Raw genomic sequence first — 22,027 nt, forward strand, 5'->3', positions numbered from 1 at the left:
ACATGAAGCTTGCATCTCATATATAAGTGACTCTTTAGTGTGTTACACGTGTCCTCACACACAGACCCTGGGAATGCATGTGAACCACAACTCAACCACTCTGTTCGCGACTGGCAGACAGATCGTAGGAGGACAGCTCAACATAAACACACCGTTAAAATAAACAGTCACAAGTCTGACCACAGAAAAAGACAAATGTCAAACTGATAGGGTTTTTCAGGGAAACATTTATTGCGAGTGATAAGTGTTCGTGTTACATGGCTCTGCATCGGCTCCTTAACAATCCTTCAGATAGTTCGCTCAGTTTTTTGTCTTTACAGTCCACAGTCCACAGTACTGTAAGTCCACAGTAGCTTAGCTTGAAAATAAACAAAGCATGCTGCCTTCAAGTCATGTCAGAGTCATATACACCATGATGGCCTGATTATTAAAGAGACTCTTTGCGTTGGGTTAGAGTCAATGATAAAATGACAGCAGAAGCAGTTTGGTTCCAGAAGTACAATCCCATTCATCTTCTCAATAGAGTTATAGCATTACTGTATAAACCTTTCAAGACAGATCTACATGAGTGCTGTATAACATATAATCATCTACATGAGACGTCCTTCTGTCTAAGTTAATGACGTCAAGGCAAATTTCATGTAATAAAAGCCCACTCTCAATTTTTTTTTTTTTTTTTACAAAGATAGATTAGGAAAGAGACTGAAGCTATCAAAACAAATGCACTAAAAATAAATCTGAAATATTTATTTATATCTGGTTGTCCTTTATAGTTTAAAACTCAAATGTTTTCAAGATTAGAATAGATCATGGATAATAGAATTATAAATAGATAATGAATGAGAAAAATACTTGTGGAACCGAGGGTGTGAATGTTGATATAATGTAAAACTAGTTTGTAAACATTTTGTGAAAAATACATTTTCAGTCATGTGTGGTTGCACACGAATGATTAAATAATAATGTTTTCTTACAGTTAATCTTAAATTGCACATAATGTGCATCATTCCTTCTTCATTTTCTTACATTGAGGCTAAAAAAGCATTATAAGGTTCCCAGCTAACAAAAATGGTCTAAGAACGTTTCAAGTTACCATGCATTAAGTTATGAAAATATTACTTCTGACTTTTGCGTGAACATTCTAAATATCAAATTTCTTACAAACGTTTTGTTTTTGGTTACGCAAACATTCCATTTAATAATTTTGCAAACATTATGGGAATGTTACTTTTGAATGTTCTCTGAACATTCCAAAACAATAACATAAAAAAAAAACACATTAGATGAGTGTTCATCTCATGAACTTTGAATAAACACTGTATTAACATTCCAAACAAGTTCTGAGAACCTTCCCTGTTAGCTGGGTTAAAGACACATAAATATACTCAACTCATCCGTATTATTTCAAGCAAAATCACTTCACATCATAATTACGACTTCCGAACTCTTAAGTAGGAACTTCCCAGGAGGACCTGAAGGCAGAATAAACACAGTGCGCTGAGTGAGCGGCTGACCTCAAGTGCTGCGGCCCACGTCTGACGCCATTCTGCTGGACGACAGTCTCTCCTCGCTGTGACCTGCACAAAAGGACACAGACTTCAGTTAACAGAGCTCCAGAAGCTTCCAGAATCACAACGATTAAAGTAAACATCAGGAGAGAGAGAGAGGGAGCGCCGCGGGCTGCGGCACCTGTCTGTGAGTGTTTCTCTGCAGACGTGCAGTAATAGCAGGGCTGAGGTTTCAGGGCCTGAGGCAGTGCCCTCAACAGCCCCCGTTTCTGCTTTTTTTGTTTTCTTTTCCACCCCCTCCTCCCCGATCCACAGAGTCATGAGTGAGAGAAGTCTCTTTGTTTGCAGACCGAGCAGGCGGACTTCATTACACACAGACACAAGCGCAGAGAAGATAATGACCGCCACGGATTTGAGTTTTAGAATATATATATCTTGTTTGTTTTTGAAGGTCAGAAACAAGAAACGTTCTCAGAACTTTGGTTAACGTTCTTTCAAGGTTCTCTCAAAGTTATGAACAAAATGCTCTTCCAGTGTTAACAGAATTGTTCATAGTAATCTGGTCTGTAATAATGTTCTCAAAATGTTAGCACAAATACATTGCTCATGGAACATTTTATTTCTGAAACTATTGTCTAATATTTGTTTTTTAAATATTACTAATGTTACTAATTTTTTTTAGAACGTTCAGACAACGTATACAAAATTCTAGAATTTAATGTTCCATTAACATTAAAATAAATGCATAAAATGTTAAACATTATTATGTCACGTCAGGACGTACAGAAATAATGCCACCTGACACTTTAGGATTTTCATAAATGAATAGGGCTTTGAGATGATAATCTAGTTAACAAAGTTAAATGAGAAAGAACTGACTTTAGAATATAAATATATCAGGAGATTTAATGGAGTTGCGGTTAAAGTAAAGATTTTTCTCTTTCATTTTCTAACTTAAAACATAAAGCCAGATACAGTATAAGTCAACTGTTGGCCTAAGTAAGATGTTTAGATGAGAAAAAAAAGAAGAAAAAAAAGGATTGTTCTGAGACTCTAAAGGAGTTTTTTTTTTTTCTGCAAAATCACAATATGAATGCTAAAAAGTCTATTTTGATCTTTATTGCCCCAAATCATGTAGTTACTAGAATATTATATTTTGTATTTATCTTTCCTACAGAGAAAAACAACATGGTCTGAACACATTTGCATCAAACAGTTTTTCGAAACATCACATCACACTTTGTTTCAATAATAAAGGTGGCAAAAAGCAAATAGTTCAAACGGAAAAGCAGCCTATACTAAATACTTATTAACCCACACAGTGTTTTATTTGCATTGTGCTGAGCTGCTGTGTCCCTCTCGACTTCAACCACACGATCTGGTGTTAGTCTGCCTTCTGTAAAGTCACTGATCAAGCACGTTGTTGGTTAATGGCTGAGAAACGGATAAAAGCCCACATCCCTGAAGTATACATGATACGTGATGACAACGCTGAGAGATTTAACTAGAAAGTGTCTGATTAGAGTAAAACACGCTACACAGTATATATACATTTTAAACATTAATATAAAATAAATACATTAACTATTTATTAAAATAAAAAAATAATAGTTACATTTATTTAATTGATTTAAATAAAGTAATTAATTGAAAAAATCTTAAAAACAAAAATTATAAATAAAGGTTTTACATTTAAATAAATACACTTAATTCAAATAAAGTAATTAGTTCATTAAAAAATATTTAAACATTTATTTATTAAACACATGTATTCATTTAAATATATTTAAATATTATTTAAAAAATTTTCTAGACTATAATGAGATTAAAAAGTAGAACAAATGAAGATGTTCTGGTGCTACTTTTGTTTGTCCTGAAGAAAATGGGCCCTAGTAATCTTAAAGTGTGCTCAGTTTTTCAACAGCAAATACTTCAATCAAAATATTATCTAATCAATATAATCAACTAAAGTAAATAAAACCTGCACTGCAATCTCTATCAAGTCTCCTGAGTTATGAAAGTCCTCAGTCTGAGCAATAACCTTGACCTTGTGCTAATTCAACTGCACACTCTTTATTCAGAAAAGAACTCAAGTGTGGAATGAGCACGGCGTGAGGAAGCCTTTGAGTAGGAGGCTTGCCTCGCACCCGTCTCACTGTCAGCGCTGGAGGGGACGGCGCTGCTCGTGACTAAAGAGATAACAGCCAGAAAAGCCTGATGGGAAACCCGACACTGTGGCCGAGTGTGCCTAGATACTTACACACACACACACACAGGCCCACACAGAGACTATGTACACATGCAACTAGACCAAAAACACAATATACACAACTTCATGTGGGGCAATTCACAGTTTTATGAAACAATTGTTATAAAACTACTGCATCCTGGATGCTGATACGCAACACAGTTAGCTATGACACGAAACACCTGTTTGCTATAGCACCTAAAATATAAACCAACACAAACTTTTATTAAAACACCTATTGGAAAAAAAATGGTGCAGAAACTATTTTCACTTAGGAATTGCTAGTAAAATTGCTAGAAATGGCAAGTAACACATAAAATTAAACATGAAATTTTGAAATGCAAAGACTGAAATAGTATTTTCTTATTAAAAATCCATGTGCATGTATATTGCATATCACTTTTGAGTCTAGATTTGTTTTACCAGAGTATCAACAAGAGTTTTCTGCAATATGAACACAATGGATATACTTCCTACAAAAAAACAAAAAAAAAAAAACAATAGCAGGTTACGAGAAACTCCTGACGCCAGCACTCTTCAACAACAAGGCGTCCCTGCCCATGAAATATTCACGCGCTCGGCGAGCGAGTCTTTGACCTGTTAATTGATGCGTGAGTGAGATTAATGTCTCTATTTCTCCTAGAGGTTATTCTTTAAAGATCCATGTGCAAACAAGCCTCTCGGTTTCAGCCTGCGCTGACGAATGCTGTAAGACGAATGGGTTGAGTAGTTTTTATGTATATTTACTGATGCTTTTGATTATTAATTCAGTCCATGTGGATGTGCATTAGATGATCTAATATATAAATATTTCGATAAAAAAATCAGTGAATGCAAAAACTGTTTCTCCACATGCATTTGGATTTATTGTTGTAGTCAATGGTTAAATCAGTCACCGATTAATCCTTGCTGAAAAATACAATATAGAAACATGAAGGTACAACTTTTTATAAAAATAATAATGGTATAAGAGTCCATGAAGTGTTTAAACAAGTCTATATTTATGTGATCAAAAATATAGAAAGACTATGAAATATTATTACAACTTGAAATAACTTGTAAAATGTAATTTATTTCTGTGATCAAAGCTGAATTTTCAGCATCATTACTCCAGTCTTCTGTGTCACATGATCCTTCAGAAATCATTCTAATACACTGATTTGCTGCTCAAGAAACATTTATTATTATTATTATCAATGTTAAAAACATTGTGCTGCTTGATATTCTTGTGGAATCCATTTCTGTTGTTGTTGTTGAATACAAAGCTCAAAAGAGCAGCATTTATTTGAAATAAAAACATTGTAAATGTCACTTTTGATCAGTATAATGCATCCTAACTGAATAAAAGTATTAGTTTCTTTGAAAAAATCTTTTGAATTGTGGTGAACATTATGAATGTCTAATTTTATGAGATATAAATAATTGCATATGCCAGTAAGAATGCATAACACACTGTATGGTGTAAAAATTAGAACAGGAGATTTCAGAAATATCCTAAAATGTCTGTTATCGCAACTCTGTAATCTTTTCCCCCGAAAATGCACTTTACATTAATAATTACCATGCTATTTGTGTTCTGGATGACGTAATAACAGATATGCAGCTTTATGTGCGGAAAGCACAGCAGCAGGAATCTATGGACACTCGAGAGGAATAAAGGAAACATCCGGGCGCAAGCTCTTAAAACGAAAGCACAGACGCCTTTATATCATATCTATTACTCTAGGCCGGTTAATAAATGAGTTCCACATTAGAAAATGCTAATTAGTAACCATCTCCAACAAGAGCAGAGAAAAAAAAAGGCGAGCTGTGTGAAAAAGCAGCAGTCACGTAGGAGGATGGTAGGCGAGTAATTTCTTCACGCACAAAGGTTCCTGCCAGATATCAATCAAAAATGTGTGCTTTCTCAACTGGATTATATAGAGAAGGAGAGGTTATGACACGCGCTTTTTCACAAAGGAGACAAAGTCAAGTTTACACTAATTCTTAGTCAAATTTGTGCAGTGTCTGAATTAACTCACCACAATGCACTACAGGATTTAGTCAGACAGTGAGAAAGACAATACGCGGTTTCCCATCGGCTTCACGCCACTATAATTCACCGAACACTGCTCTGTCTGATGCGCTGCATTAAGGAAAACTGAGCAGATCGCAATCTGTTTTCTTCTAAATTATTTATCAGCTCATTGTGCTTCTGATAAAGTTATGGGAATTATTATTCAGAAAGTCTAGAGGTCGTGTGGGAGCTGGTAGACTTCAGAGGCGGTGTGCTCTTCTCTCAATCCAGGTCAAAAAGTATTTGTCAAAGAGGGCATGAGAATTTACATTTGTTTAATTCAATGCAAAAATAAGGAGAGAAACAGCACACAAGAAAGTGTTTGAACGGCCGAAGCTGAGAGGGTTAAAAATAGCACCTTCAAATGGTAAACAAAACAGTTTAAACAGGAAGTGTGAGGCTTATATCTTTGTGCGTGTGTGAGGAGAGGCTCATGAGAAAACATCTAATTATTCTGAAAATCTCAATCTCTATATACTGCTGAATATATTCATGTGACCTTCAGGGGACAAAAAGGTCAAAACATGAGGCCTATAAAACATGTCTTTAAAAGAAAATGCATGATGCATTTAGACAGAGAAAAATAATTTGTTTAGAAATTAGGCAGGTTTATTAACCTTAACTAGAACTGGAACTAAAATGAGAAATGTTTCTGATTTAAACAGGCCATGTATTAAAAGTTTAACATGTGCATGAGGTCTCTATTAATTCGGTTTAGTTGCTCTGACATAACAAGATGAAGATTTTGAAGTGATTGTGTCTTTAGTGATTTAGCTGGACTGTATCAAATCAAATAAACAATAATAGCCTAAATTATCATTTAAAAAAAAATGAAAAAATGCTCAAATTGAAAACCAGTAGATCACAAGCAAATCTTGAAATAAACTACTCATGTAATAAGTTCACTGAAATTCAGTCAGTAACTTTGTAATCTCTAAAATGCATCCTAAAACCATCTTCAACAAATTTCAGCTGTAGACCGTCCCAATTTGACTCCTCGAAATGAATTTATGAAAGAAATATTTAATCAGTGAGTGAATCGTCGTAAAACCTGTAGTTTCAAATGAGAGAAAACTGAGTCATAACCGAAATGAATATCACAATTGTCTTTAAGATGTCTGTATCAAAACACTCATGGCCTGAAAAACAGACTTCTCTCTCTCTCTCTCTCTGTCTCTCTCTCTCTCTATCTCTCTTTGACTTTTGATGGGCATTTGTTGTTGCTGAAAAGGTTAAAGATTTTTCCTATCGAAACTGAGTGGGTTGTGAGAGAACAAGCTCAAGAGGCAAATTTCCCCTAGTGTCTCTATAATATCACCTAAACCCATCAGTTTCAAAATGACTTAAGAATTTGTTTATATAAAAACAACTACAAGACAAATGTGTCTCCAAATTAAAGTTTGCACAATAATTTTAAATGTATCATTTTAGAGAAAGAAAAAAAAGAGATGTAAACAACATGCAACAGCACAAAGAACTATTTCTTTAGATCTTTAGAAGAAACCGAATATACCTCACTAAAGCATGTTGGGATGTTTCTACAAAATTAGCCGATGAAGTGCACAATTTAGAAATAATTTAACCACGTTCAGATATCAGTGTTTTAGGGGGTTTTACAAAACCAAAACAACCCGAACCCTCGATCCAAGAACCTTCATCCAACAACAGAAAATCTCAATTTCCACATTTCAAAAGAAAATATGACGACGCTCATAAAAGGCACACGGTTTACGCCGCATTTCTACTTTATCAGAATTACTCATTTGAGGCAAACAGAAGAGCAGAAGTGTGTTTGATGAGCTCCGTGGTTAGGCAAAGAGGAGCAAAGTGTCGTGGGCAGAGTGTCGAATCCACTCCTGTCTTTCTTGTCCTACGACGCAACAAAATAAGAAAAAGAAGGTTAGAAAAATATGTGAAAGCTTGAGAGAGGCAGCTGGTCATTAAAGCAGTAATTCAGACGTGAGTGCTGCACACATGAAGGCAGTGCTGATGCAGATCTTCCTGAAGAAGATCAAAACAAATCTTACAGCACTTTTCTCATCTCCAGCTCTTTCATATCAGCTCTTTTTGTTGCGGTGAGCCTCACACAATTTAATGCTTTTATAGTGCCAAAATATAACATTTTTCACTTTCATGCAAACTCTTCTAATCTTCCTGCACATATGTTTGCATTATCATCTAACAAACCTGCTACAGTTTTTCCCAAAAGCGCACGCAAAAAAATCGCCGGAGCCCGAGCGTTATGAGCAACACAGATGATGACAACTCTAAAACGAATAGTTTGAGTAAAATCAGACGCTGTTTTTGACTGCTGATAACAAGTTACTCCTACACACGCTGACAATTAATACTGAAACTTTCACAGTCAACACAGACCAGCCTTCGGCACAGCTCATCCACTCTTACCCACATATTTTTTTAAAGTATATAATTAAATTCCTTATTATTCTTCTATTAGTCAACACTGACTTGTCTAAAAGGACAGCTCAAAGATGCATGTGAAAAGTGTCAGAGAAACTCAACTATAATAATCAATACTATGACCACAAGCAGTTTGAATATCCATAAAGAACTTCTTTTGTATTTATAAGTGATTTATTTGATAGCATAAAGGTCATTAGGCAAAGGCAAGATGTTTATGTAAGCATGGAAACTTTGATGGCATGCTATTTGCTCATTTCCTTTAGCAAATACAGAGTGAAGTCTCAAAAATTAATTGGGATAAGCATCAAAAACACAAAAAAGGCAACAGTTTTAACAACATTTAAGAATGCACTAAAGTGTCCATTGTGTGCAGCTGGGTATTTTTTTTTTTTTGTTGTTCTTTTTGCTTCATGTGAGTTCGTTTATGAGACTGTTAAAATGTCTGCAGCCCTCCTACTGTCTGAGCAAAGCGGCACACAACCACAGGTGGGAGTACACACACACACACACACACCAAACACACTCACCAAACACACACACACACACACACAACACACAAAAACAATACACAGACATACACATTATACACTTCACACAGACATAAAACCACTAAGGTGAATTTTGAAATGTAACATTTAAAAGACAGATCTTAATGTGAGCAGATGAAATTGAAATGTGTCACTGAATGCATTTATACACAACTTTGGCCCACTGGCCTGTTTTTTGGATCATAGAAATAGAAATTAGTTTTTAATGTCGACCCCTAGAGCCAGTTCTCACCTGAAAATGACTTGAATAGTCATTCTGTACAAATAAAGGTCAAAGGAAATAATATTAATCTTATGGATTACTAGTGATTATTTTTTACAGCATCAGAACCATGTGAAATATTTTGCAGACATGCTTAAATTGCACAACTAAAGTATAAAAAGCGAATTTTTTTGATCTGGATCATCTCTTAATCCCATATCTATTTTAGAATATCATCTACTAGTTACTAAAAGTGCTTATTAAAAGTGATTATTTAAAACATGGATTTCTGTATTGACAGTGCATGCATCAAAAGCATCCCCAATGCATCTGGATTATCAATTAATCCTATAAAACGTGGGATTAGCATTAATAGTGCAATCTGATCTGTACCTCAGATGCATGTGTGCACAATACAAAAACGAATAATACTGGCAGAGAACAGTCCGTAAATTGATAACTAGGAAGAAGCGATTGACACGTGCAACAAAACCCAACATAAGGCCCAGAGCGAGAGGCTTTCTGAATAACACTGGCGATGTTCAGTGGAGGTTCCTGGAATGTTTGTCTTAACACAAAGATGATGAACTTAAAGATAAACCAAAATTACGCCCGAAAAACAAAACTGAAAAAAGTCTTGTGGTTTTCACTGAAAAAGAGAGAGAGAGAGAGAGAGAGAGAGAAAGAGAAAGAAAAAAAGTCAATATATTCAGGCTGAGACCGTAATATATTTTGTGGAGGATATGGTATTTTAGCCTGACATTTAAACATCCTATGCATTTGGTTAGCACCATCTGTGCATTCAAAACCAACCCACGCGCACCCAAACACAGCTCTCTCCCCTATTATCTCTCAGCAACCTGTTTTTAATATTAAATCTGCATAACTTCACTATCAGAAAATGCATTTTATCTTTGATAACCACTGATCATCTGTTCCAGAATGCTGCTCAAACAAGTGTACATAAACAAATGCCAATATGTAGCTCATGAATGCAAACAAAAAGTCTTGTTTATTCCGTTCTGCACAAAAAGCTACAGAAATAGTCCCTTGTTGCGTGTAGTAAGACTAGTGCAGCTGTTCTTCAAAGAAACAAATAGAAGGTTAAAGGTCACAGTGAAATAGGCCGTGCTTCCCGATAGTTTCCAGTTAGGGAATAATAAAATTAAAAAATCATGAATAGCAAACAGACTAACTCTTTAAGACTTAAGCGGACAGATGGTTATTGCACTGAAGAATTCACATTCCTATAAACCCAGAAGGCCGGTTAATTCATGTGTACTTAGTATGGTTGGTTATGCAGTGTTGTGTTGTGTGTTGAATTTTGTCTTGTATCAGGAATGCAATTGTTTATGATTTATGCATTTAGCATACATTTTAATCCAAAGCAATTTACAAGAGGTGCAAAAGCAAAACAAGAGGATAAAATAATCATATAAAAATTTCAAATTTCAGTTTCAATTTATCTAGTTTATATTAAATGCATGGGCTATTCAGTGATGCATTTCCATGTTGTAATTGTAAAAATAAGTTCTAAATCTAAAAAAGGAGTTTGTGTGAGTCCATTACGTATTTCCTTGTCACTTAAATACGTGGCCTTGCTCAATTTCCTCGTTCAAAGCAAAACAATTGTGCCATCGGGCAGCTTTCAGATAACTACAATGTGGAAGTCAGCTCGAGTTTCAAGATGTCTCAGCCATGTGCAATTTACAATACTTCTTTTACAGCATCTCTGCTTTCGAAGCGACAATCTGCTCTTATCTTCTGTTGTCATCATCTTGTTTTCATACTGTAAATTTGCGAGCCCTCGACAGTTTTCAAGTCCATCCCGGGAGAAGATTGCTGTGATTATGCAGTAAAAGGCTCAAATACATCTGCTTGGGAACATCGCATTGGTTTCACAAAGCGCTTAATGCACATCAACCGAGCTAAACATGAAACCATGCTTTTCTTTATTTGATGGATGGCAGTGTTCAGAGCAGAGTAAATGCACTCGTCTTAAAACAAACGCTCACTTTTATCTCTTACCCGAGCGTAAACTGTACTATAGTAATCTGTGCAAGATTTCATCTGCATAATAGCATAATCCAGATTTTGATGAAAATCTCCTAACATGATAAACTCTGATAAACATAGGCTACACATTTCACTGATACATAAAGACACAATACGAAGGACAGTGGAGGTGATAAACTGGTCATGTGGCCATTTCCTGTTTAACAAATACATCTTGTGAGTTGGTGCTGTAATGGGTGGGTTGTAAAACAAAAATGGGTCACAGGTCTGTTTTGATCAGCGAGAAAAAACAGAACAAAGCTAAATGCAAATAATAAAATGCAACTAACCACACAAAAATCGAGCACAGTTAGGAAAATAGAACAGGCTTCGAAAAAAGACTAATATCAAGCTGAGATGAAAACACATCGTCTCTTGAAGGTGGTGCATCAAATTAAACTCAACAGTATTTTGGTGTCAACTAATCTGTTTAAAGATATGCACAGAAAAGAAGGGGAAAACTGCATTGTGAAACATGGTTAGGGGTTGCTAATATGCACCAGCTACAGAAAGCATGAAAAGTGACATGTTCATATGTTTATAGCAATATTAATACACTCCAATATTTGATTTTAAGGCCATTTATTAACTTTTGCATGCATGGTAAACAGTTTTAGAATGGTGTAAAAATCTGAGTTATGAAGCAATTTCAGACACCAAAATAGCATATTCATGTTTACAGCAGTAGTATACACTCAAATATTTGATTTTGAGGTCATGTATTAATTTTACATAGTCAACAATCTTAGAACGATGTAAAAAATCAGAGTCCTGAAGCAAAACCAGAACCACTGATCCACGGTCTTTATCAGCCAGTGCAGTCAAATCGATGCTTCAGAACAAAGAGAACGCCTGTCAAAGTGCTTCCTTTACACTCAACACACACCACGAACACTCGCACACACACATATATTCAGGCATAACCAACATCCCTGCAACAAAAATACCCGGCGCGCAAACAATATAGTCATATTCATCAAATAGACACCCACAACTACTAACGAAAAACACAAGTCATCTCAAATATCCCTAAACCCAGCCTGAGCAAATCTCACATTATTTCCTTCAATTTAAGCAACTTCAAATCAGCAGTTATGATGGAAAAGCAATCCAAAAGCAAACAACTCACCCTTCATTGTTAATTCAATTTAGATAACAAACATTTAAATCTTCAATCTGAAGCTGATCCTCTATATGTCGTTCTATACAGCCCTGTAACCGTTTCCACTGAGTAATATTGAAATAGTCGATGTGATATCATCTCTTAATCAAGCTGTCGGTCCATTCGAAATCTCACTAGAATCCCATATTGAATTATAGTCGACTTTACGGAACACAACACCCTTACATATGAAATTCAAACATTTTCTTCATCCACCCACAATGTGTGAACTAGAATGTCATATTAAAGGCTGCAGCCTACAGTACATGCGCACGGCACATACTACAGGACTGCATGGTTGATATTCCTATAAATCACTGTTATTAGTTAACGAAGACAGCTAAAGATAAGATAAATTAGGAAAGAAAACAAAACAGGTCTGATGTTGTAATAGCAAACAGGAAATGGCACACCATGCATGCGTGAGAAAAACACAGAACCAAATCTAATACAGGTTTAAATGTTGCACATTGAACAGCTAATGCACATTCAGATCTAAAAACAGCTTGTTTTTATATAATCAAAGCAATTATTTTGCACGCTTTGAAGGCAGTTGTATTGAAGATGACCGGGTTGTGCATTTTCACCTCATTTATATAGCATTAAATCTGGAAACTTTTATGCTGAGTGTGTTTTATAGTTTTTGTGTTGGCTGTAAATATAGAAACTCTTTAACCTCCTTCTAACGCCAAATGTGTGTTAAACTAAAAAAATATATAAAATGTCAGTGAGGTAATTGTGAGAGGGAACTGGAGCACGGACAGCATATGTTTAAGTCATAATAATTGTGTGGCTTTTTGTATTAAGCACATGCATTTTTTTGCCCTTATTGTATACAATAAGAAGAAACTTTCTGAATCCTCTTTCTCAGTATATTCTGCTGACAATTCAAGAAACTGCATTTATTTATTTATTGTTAACACCAGAGCTCTACAAAATCTGTTTTAAAACATTGGTCATTTTTCACTTAGATAAATTTAATTTTGAATATAAAGAAAAATTATATTTATGATGTAGATTGCAAGCCAATTACTCATTTTTCCCCTGGCATCTTCTCACACATTTAAACTGAAGTAAAACTAAAATGCTGACATATGAAAGCAAATTCGAGAGGTTTAGATAAGAGGTGTAGCTCAGGAAATAAACACCCTAAGAGGATCTGACTAAAAATGCAAATCCCCTTGTAATTCGGTTAATATATAAAACATAAAGATAAAGAAAAATAAGGCCTTTGATATGAAAACATCTTTTCTGGTAGAACTGCAGCGTATTGTGTGTAAAAATCATTCTGTCAGGCCTAAAAATACCTTTTTTTTGTTATAACATTCAAATTAGATCACTTGATTTTATCAAAATTATTATAAAGCAACTGAATCAACCAGAATAAATTAGACTAGAGTTATTATGAAAAATATATCCATAAGATAACTGTACACTGTTCACTTTATTATCACTTTATGACAGTGATGGAGTTGTAAAATTTGAGAGGGGAAAAAAACAAAAACAATAATATTTAATTATGCTTTTAGTATACATATGTGTGAAAATTAATCATCATGGGGGGGGGGGGTCAAGCTCTAAGAACATGTAAATAAACAAACAAACAAAAAGGTGCTAATATGTTGCCATAAGTGTAAACTAATTTTAGGGTTTATGTTAATCTGGATATTTAATCACATTTCAGAATGTGGTTAGCAAAAGAGACAAATACTGAAACCCAGAATGATGACATTTAGAAATCAGATTAATATTTCAAAAGGCAGAGTAGGCCTAACAATCAAAATAAATTAGGTTTAAATTATCATTTCAATAAATGCTCATACGAGACTGTTAAAGAAATGTCAAAATAGCTTTAATTTAATCAGAATGCTCAAAATAGCTTCAGGTGCTCTTTTAAATCTGGGAATTACCGTGTTAACCGAAGCAAAGCAGCACGGAACTCCACAGAAACCATAAGAATATTTATAACAGGGGTCGTTCATGAGTAATTTCGTATTTAGATGAAAGCACTGAGCTGCAGTCTTAACACGAGAAGAGATTGAACCGTGACTTTAAATGTAGCACCGCTCGAAGGGTCTTGATCTCAATCCCTTCAGTGTTCTTCATCAAATTATTATTTATTAAATACTAAAGGTCACACGTTTGTAAATGAAACTCCGATATTCAAGAGAGTTCCCTTTGTTTCAAAATGACTGACTCATTTGTGTCATATGGGGAGAGAGATACCTGCGCTCAAACAAACACAGTAAGAAAACAGAGCTGAGGATTCATCAGGTGTTTGGCGACACCAACTGGTCGAACAAGATAACTACAACACAATCAATAAACACTTTCATAACTCTGTTCTTTGTACGAAAGACTTAAATTCTTGGAATTCGAACAAACTTTTTCCATTTGGAAATATATATCAAAAAGCTGCTTTTAAAACTTGTTTCACTCATGTCTATTTGATCAAAGGACAAAAAAGCGGAGAATGGGGTCATAAAACCTCATATAAACCTAGTCACATAAAGGTCGAGTGAGTTTAAGACTTGACTGAAATCAAGAGTAGTTGTACACGTGCATAGTGGTTGGAGTGAAAAAAAGTCACTCATTTCAAACCAATCAGATTGACCTTCCAGCAAAAGGAAATTATACAGTTATAATGCAACATCTCTGTTGCTGATCTTAAGAACTGAGCAGAATTAAGTTGACACCTTACAAAGCACATCTCAAAATTAACAATGCCATTCAAAATTCTGGGATCGGTATGATTAATTTTATTTTTTTCAAATAAATTAATACTTTTAGTGAGCCATGTTGCATTAAATGTATCAAAAGTGACAGTTAAGACATTTAGAATGTTACAAAATATTTCAATTTCAAATAAAATCTGTTCTTTTGAACATTCTAAATCATGAAAAATAAAATGATCACGGTTTCCACAAAAAAATATGAAGCATCACAACTGTTTTCAACTGATAATAATCAGAAATGTGTTTTGAGCAGAAAATCAGCATATTATAATGATTTCTGAAGATCATGTGACACTGAAGACTGGAGTAATGATGATGAAAATACAGCTGCGCATCACAGAAACAAATTACAATAGAAAGCAGTTCATTTAAACTGTAATAATATTTCACAATATTACTGTTAATACTCTAGAGACTTCTTTCAAAAGTCTATCCAACCCTAATCTTTTGAATGATTGTATGCACAAGGCTTGCTAAAAAGATTGTCATTATTTACTCACTGTCATGTTGTTCCAAACCTGTATTAATTAATTTCTTTCCATGAGACACAAGAGAAGATATTTAGCAGAATGTCTAAGCTGCACATTTCCACACACTGAAAGTGAATCAAGTGCCATAAAGCATCATAAAAGTAGCTTATATCACACATAACTGTATTCAAAGTCATTTAGTTGTAATAAGATGCTGAAATTTAATTTATTAAATTAAAATCTGGCTTTAAACATCTTAATTGACAGCTGTAGTCACCATTCACTTTCAATGTATTTAAAAGAGCAGCTTATTCTGTAAAAAATATATAAAGAAATAAAAACAAAACTGAAAGACACGAAGGTGAGTAAATGATGACACTGAAGAATTTACATTTTTGTGAAAACGAATGCAACTGTTGAAATTCGAAAATGATTTCTGACCGAGAGGACAATAATTGAAGCATGTATTCAGAGCGCTAACTATACTAAGAGAACTATACTAATAATGAGTCATTCTCATCACACGGCTCTTTTATCCAAACCGCCCAAGCATGTAGCTGATGGCTAAATATCACCACCAGCATCATCTCGATCAGCAGACATCATCAATTTTTCCTCATTACACCACACACTGGATCATCAAGACCAACCACATGAAAATATTACAGAAAATATTTACAGAGAAAAAGCTAAAGTGCATATAATATTTATTATTTCATTTGGTGTGTCATGGCCCAAAATTACAGTAAGTCAGGCCTGTTCTGATAAACTGCAGGCAATAAACAATACTACATACTACATATATAATCAGCAGAAAACTCTTCCTATATGTCTTTGGCTGTTCAATTTTTCCTTTCTCTTTGGTGTGCTACAAGCTGATTGTGCATAGATAAGATCCCTGAAGTTGCAAAGACTAAAGTCTCAAAACCAAAGAGATATTCTTTATCAAAGTTAAGACTCTGCCACGCTCTTCTAAAACAGCCCATTCAAACACCCCCCCACGTGTCTACATCATGATGTGGGAATATTTGCGTAATTCTGCCCAAATGTTCATGCAAAGAAAGAAGGTGTAGTTTCAGTAACAACACAGTTAGTGTTGAAGCAGTCATGTCAGGGAGGTGTGTGTGTTTCAAGGCGGAAGCAGCACTTTATTTGGCCTTCAGAAAGTAGATGCATTTAGGTTTAATTACTTAGGATTACTTACATCAGAACAGCATGCATTTTATGGACGATGGTGAACCTAGGAGAGGAGGTCATTCTGACTTTGCCACGACAATCTGGTGATTCTAAATCAGTTACTGTAAGTAAGTTTTGTTATTAGTTTAAGTATTTTATATTGACTGTTTGAATGCAGAGTTTTGCATGTTTGCACGTCTGTGTGAGAGAGAGAGAGAGAGAGGCAAGGTCACTCACATCACAGTGGAGTCAGCTGTGACACACGAGCTTCATCACTGTGTCTGTCACACAACTCTGTTCCTCTTTCAAGCTTAAACTGATGGTAAAACTAAGGAAATTACTACTGTCGTTACATTTATTTTGAAAGATGAAGCTGGCGATTATGGAAAGGGGCGTTACATTTCTGACGAGTGCTTGCAGTGTTCGGCCAATCACAATGCACTGGGTCAGCTGGCCAATCAGAACAGACTGTGCTTGACGGAAGGAGGGACTTTGTAGAAAACGATGTGTTTGAGAGAGGCAGGGCCTACAATAATGTACAGTATTTGAAAAAGAATGTGTTTTTAGAACATTAAAGCATGTCAACATATTCTGTTACACCAAATACACAAAATAATGATCTTTAAAAAAAGCATCATATGACCTCTTTAAATCACTTACAAAATTGTGCTGTTCAGTCTATTTCTTGTTTATATTTTTGCATATTTTTGTTCAGTATATTTATACATTTAAATAGTGAATATTATTTTGCTTTTGAATAATAAACAATCATTTGTGTTGGGTAGCTTTGTAATGTGAAATCACGATGAATTGTTTTCGACTCGAAGTGAAGTGAAAGTTTGTAACAACAGGCCAAATATGTGAGATGCCTTATCCGTGATGAACTGATAAGCAAAGAGTAAACGCACTTACAAACTGCAATCTTGAGAATCTGCAGAAATGACTAAAAGCTGTAGAAACCGGAGGGCCGGGACCACACGGTGTCCTACTGACATCATGCATCAGCAAATGTATTTGAAAAAATGTGCTGAATCGTACTACTAAAAAGAGAGACCAAACGAAATGACTAAACCATTTCACGGTTTATAATTCGTTTAGTTCGGTATGACGATAAATTGAACTGAAACCAAGCTCGGATGATCAAATAGGCAATTTAAGAGTCATTTGACACCTGATTCTACTCAAACAACTGATACTCGTCCTTTTCCTGTGACATTAAGATGACATTTAGCCAGCTCAACATCATCTTTACCAGAAATCATAACAACTCGTATAAACTTATTTAAAAAGTCACCTTCTATCAAGTCTTCACACAAAAATCTCAACCAATTCTATAACTGAGAAGATAAAAACACAGTAAAGGTAAAGTCTGACCACATGAGAAATGATCTTTAAAAAAATTGTTTAAAAATGGCAACATTTGCATTTCAAAGAAAATTTATCATATTAACTCTTTCTCCGGTGAGGACAAATTAAAACATTTTCTATGTTATGCATTGAGTTAGGGGATTATTTTACATTAAATATTAATGCTACATAAACTAAGACTTGTATTTTGTGTTGCACTAAATATTAATCTTCAATATATAATATCAAAAGTCCACAGCGGTCAATTTTGGTCAACAAATGACGTGTGTAAAACCTGGCGGTCAAGTCAATTCAACAAATGACGTGGACTGGTAAGCTGTCAAGTGAAAGCATTTCATTCATTGCCAGATTTCATTGAAAAAAATTTTTATTAACTGGTTAACCATGCAAAATTAGTTCATATTATATACGTAGTATTCAACATACATAACTGAACACAATGCAAAGCATAAAAGTGAAATTACTGTAAAGGTTTAAAATAATTAAATGCATGCAGAAGCTAAATGCATCAAAAAATCTCTGAAAAACAACTGCAACAAATCTTTATGTAAAACAAAATGCGTATACAATTAGACAATATTATACATACAGTACACACAGAATAAGTCTTAACCTTTTTTTCCTTTTTTTTAAAGAAAAATAAATGACAAAACAAACCTGCTATTAAATTTTCATGCTCTCCAAGTATCATGTCTATGAGAATGTTACGCTCTAGACAAAGATTAACGTTAAAGACTAATCTTTTTTTTCTTCTTCTTTTTTTTCTGCTGGGTAAGATTGCTGACTCATCTCTGTCAAAGCCGCCCATGCACTGCTCAGTGCATCATGCTCCCTGGAGCCAGTGGTTTACGCTATCAGTTCTGACGCTCTCCACTTACAGTAAATGGTACACTAATGTGGGGTACAAGCCTCCGTGAAGGGGGTTATTTCAGTCTGTTCTGCATGGAAATATCAAAACAAGACCTCTCACACTTCTGCAAAATGTGCTTTAGCATCAAAGCCAGAAGCTGAGCTACGGTTTGGTGTGTTTTGGACTCTCTTCTGGGTCATTTTCTGAATTTGTTCAGAAAACATACAAACAAATATATACCGAACTATTTTAAAACAAATTTTTACCCAAAACAACATCTCACAACATTAAATGCAAGTACTGGAATATGTGCATAAAATATGCATCTTTAATCCAACTTGTAAAATACTGTTTGTTTGCATATAAGCATTATCATGTAGTGCATTATTAATCCTAAAATATATTTTTACTTTATGTTTGTTTATATTCTATATTTGTTCATTTTGGCTTTGCATTCTTTGCCAGTTTTATGAAAACCATCAAAAACTGCTCTTCTTAAGTAACTTTTCAAGAACTGCTTGTGTTTGCATGTTAGTATTAGCATGTAGAACATTATTTATCTTAAAATATATTACTACTTTATAATTAGGTTCACATTTGTTTACTTTGCCAGCTTTATAGTGTTCCTGTAGCTCAATTGGGAGAGCACTGCACTATTAAGCGCAAGGTTGGGGGTTCGAATTCCCGGGAACACATGATAGCTAAAAATTGATAGCCTGAATGCACTGGAAGTTGTTTTGGATAAAAGCGTCTGCTAAATGCATAAATATAAATTTTATAGAAACCTTCACAAATTGCTCCTCTTCTATAACTTGTTTAGTACGGTTTATGCTTGCAAATTAGCATTAACATGTAGCGTAATTATCTTAAAATGTATTATCACTGTATGTTTAGGTTTATAGGTTAATTTTGGCTTTGCATTCCTTGCCAATTTTATAAAAATCATCACAAACCGCTCCTCTCCTGCTGAAAAAAATAGCATATGCTGGTTAGGTTTGTTTTGACGCTGGGATGCTGGTTTGTCAGTAAAAGACCAGCATAAACCAGCATCCCAACGTCAAAACATACCTGTTTTTTTTTTCAACAGGATCTTCAGTAACATGTCGAGTACTGTTTTTGTTTCCTTTAGAGGCGTGTGGCATGCATATTAGCATGTTTTTATCTTAAAATGTATTTACCGAGATAGCACACGTACATCTGCAAGATGTCTTTAAAGATCACTTCATCTGGAAAGCAACTTCTGTGTACAAACATTTATTAGACATCTTTAAGATGTCAGTTTCACATACATTCTAAATCATAAACATCTTATAAAAGTCTATTGGACATCTGATAGGAAACTTCCTATTTCAAATGCAAATGCAGACGTCAAATAGACGTCTCTGTGATGTACGTGTGCTATCAGGGTATGTTTCGGTTCATATTTATTCACTGTGGTTTTGCATTTCAACTTACTATGATTAGAAATGCATACATTTCAATCTTGTGAATCGTTCAGTAGAGTTAGGATGTGAATTGGGAGTTAGCCAGTGTTTCTCTCAATGGACTACACAGCCCTGCCTACAGTGAAGCAGCTAAAGATAGACCGGAGGAGGGAACCGGTTTTCCCACACTATGCTGGGAAAAATCCAAAGGGTCCCTGGGAAATGAAGGAGGTCACATAGACTTCCTTTTCTACTTTTACATATGCATGGAAAATTAAATATGGTGCAACAGTTAACCTAGTAGGATAAAACATTTACACCAGCTGACACAGCTGAAATGTTTCTGTCTAATTCTGTATATCTTTCCTCTTCATTTGTTGTGTTATATTTGTGTGTGTGTGTGTGTGTGTGTGTGTGTGTGTGTGTTGATTTTAGATGTTCATCACTACTTTTATCATGACGACTTACATTGAAAATGGCTGTTATTTTAGTATCAATCATATATTATTATAGTTTTTGCTAATATTTTGAATTGGAAAATAATTTTTATATTTTCTAATTTAACTAATTTGTGTGAAAGTTTTAATACTTTTTTGTAATTATTATTATTGTTGTTTTTTTGTAATTTCAGTAGTGTTAAAGTTGAACTAACCTAGCTGAAATTAAAATTTGTTTTGGTTTTTAGTTTTCAGTTTATTTCAAATAAAACAAACATAAAAAAAAAAAAAAAAATTGGTTGTAGTTAGCTAGAATTTCCACTAGTGTCTTTAATTGCACAGTACAGTAGCACTCACAAAAGACATAATTTTGAGAAAAAATGGGCAATGAATATATGCTACATTCATTTTAAGTAAAAATAAATGCATTAAAGGGTTATTTTGATGATCTTCTATCTGCATAGACATACACTGTAGCAGTAAATACATGACATATACTAGAAGATCTATGGTTCATAGCTTAAAATGCACAGTCCATTTTCATGATATGCACACCAAGAACATAAAACAAAACTTTGAAGGTTTGATGGCTGTCTGCCATCTGAATGGAACAATATGAAAAGCTTCAAGTACGTCTGCACCATTTCAGACTGTAGCTAATGAATCACCACAATCATAGCACAAACAGATTCATTCCCTTAAACTAGCAAACTGACGCACAGGGCCAATATCAAAGCATTAGTGATGTCATCTGTTGTAATATGTCAATGCACCACAGACCTTGACGCACAATTTATAACAAACGTTTTGCGAATGAGTTTGGTAAAGTGCCAACCCAGAGCTACTATCCCAGTAAAATATCTCGATTTCTAACTTTTTTTTTTTAAACACAGCAAATCAGAAGACAAGACCAAACAGAAGTTAAACACAGCTAAATTAGGAACATTCCCCTCGCAGCTGTGTGTCATGATGCCGTCCAGCCTGAAGCCATACTGTAAGTATTGATTAGATATTGACTTACCATCCACTGCTTCTCTTGACAGTCACACTAACGACACTGAACAATACAACGGAAGAACAAATGGACCAGAAACAGAGGAACGCAAGCTTTCCTCCCCCTCATACACACACACACCCATCTCACAGGACCACAGGGATCTAGATGACTCAAAGAGCTAAAGACAGCCAAAGGCCAACGGAACGGAACGATTCATGAGCGCTGACTCACAAACCACTGCTTCCTCTCTACCACATGCCTCTCATAACTGAACAGATGACTGGTCAATGCATGCATGGGAGGGCAGTGAGGGGCCAGAGCTCAGAGGAGACACATACTGACCCCTGACAGACATCAGAGAGTGTGT

The 22,027-nt window shown here is 34.9% G+C and overlaps 1 long non-coding RNA gene across 1 annotated transcript in view; it reads right to left on the reverse strand.

Moving 5' to 3' along the window:
• Positions 1 to 209: 209 nt before the first annotated feature.
• LOC128025891 (uncharacterized) overlaps positions 210 to 22,027 on the reverse strand; it is a 35,120-nt gene continuing 13,302 nt past the window's right edge. Inside the window, exon 2 of the long non-coding RNA XR_008186280.1 lies at positions 210 to 1,577. This is a non-coding gene — a long non-coding RNA (uncharacterized LOC128025891). The remainder of the gene's footprint in view (positions 1,578 to 22,027) is intronic.

The sequence above is a fragment of the Carassius gibelio genome, chromosome A13 (assembly GCF_023724105.1).
Source record: "Carassius gibelio isolate Cgi1373 ecotype wild population from Czech Republic chromosome A13, carGib1.2-hapl.c, whole genome shotgun sequence".
Classification (NCBI taxonomy): domain Eukaryota; kingdom Metazoa; phylum Chordata; class Actinopteri; order Cypriniformes; family Cyprinidae; genus Carassius; species Carassius gibelio.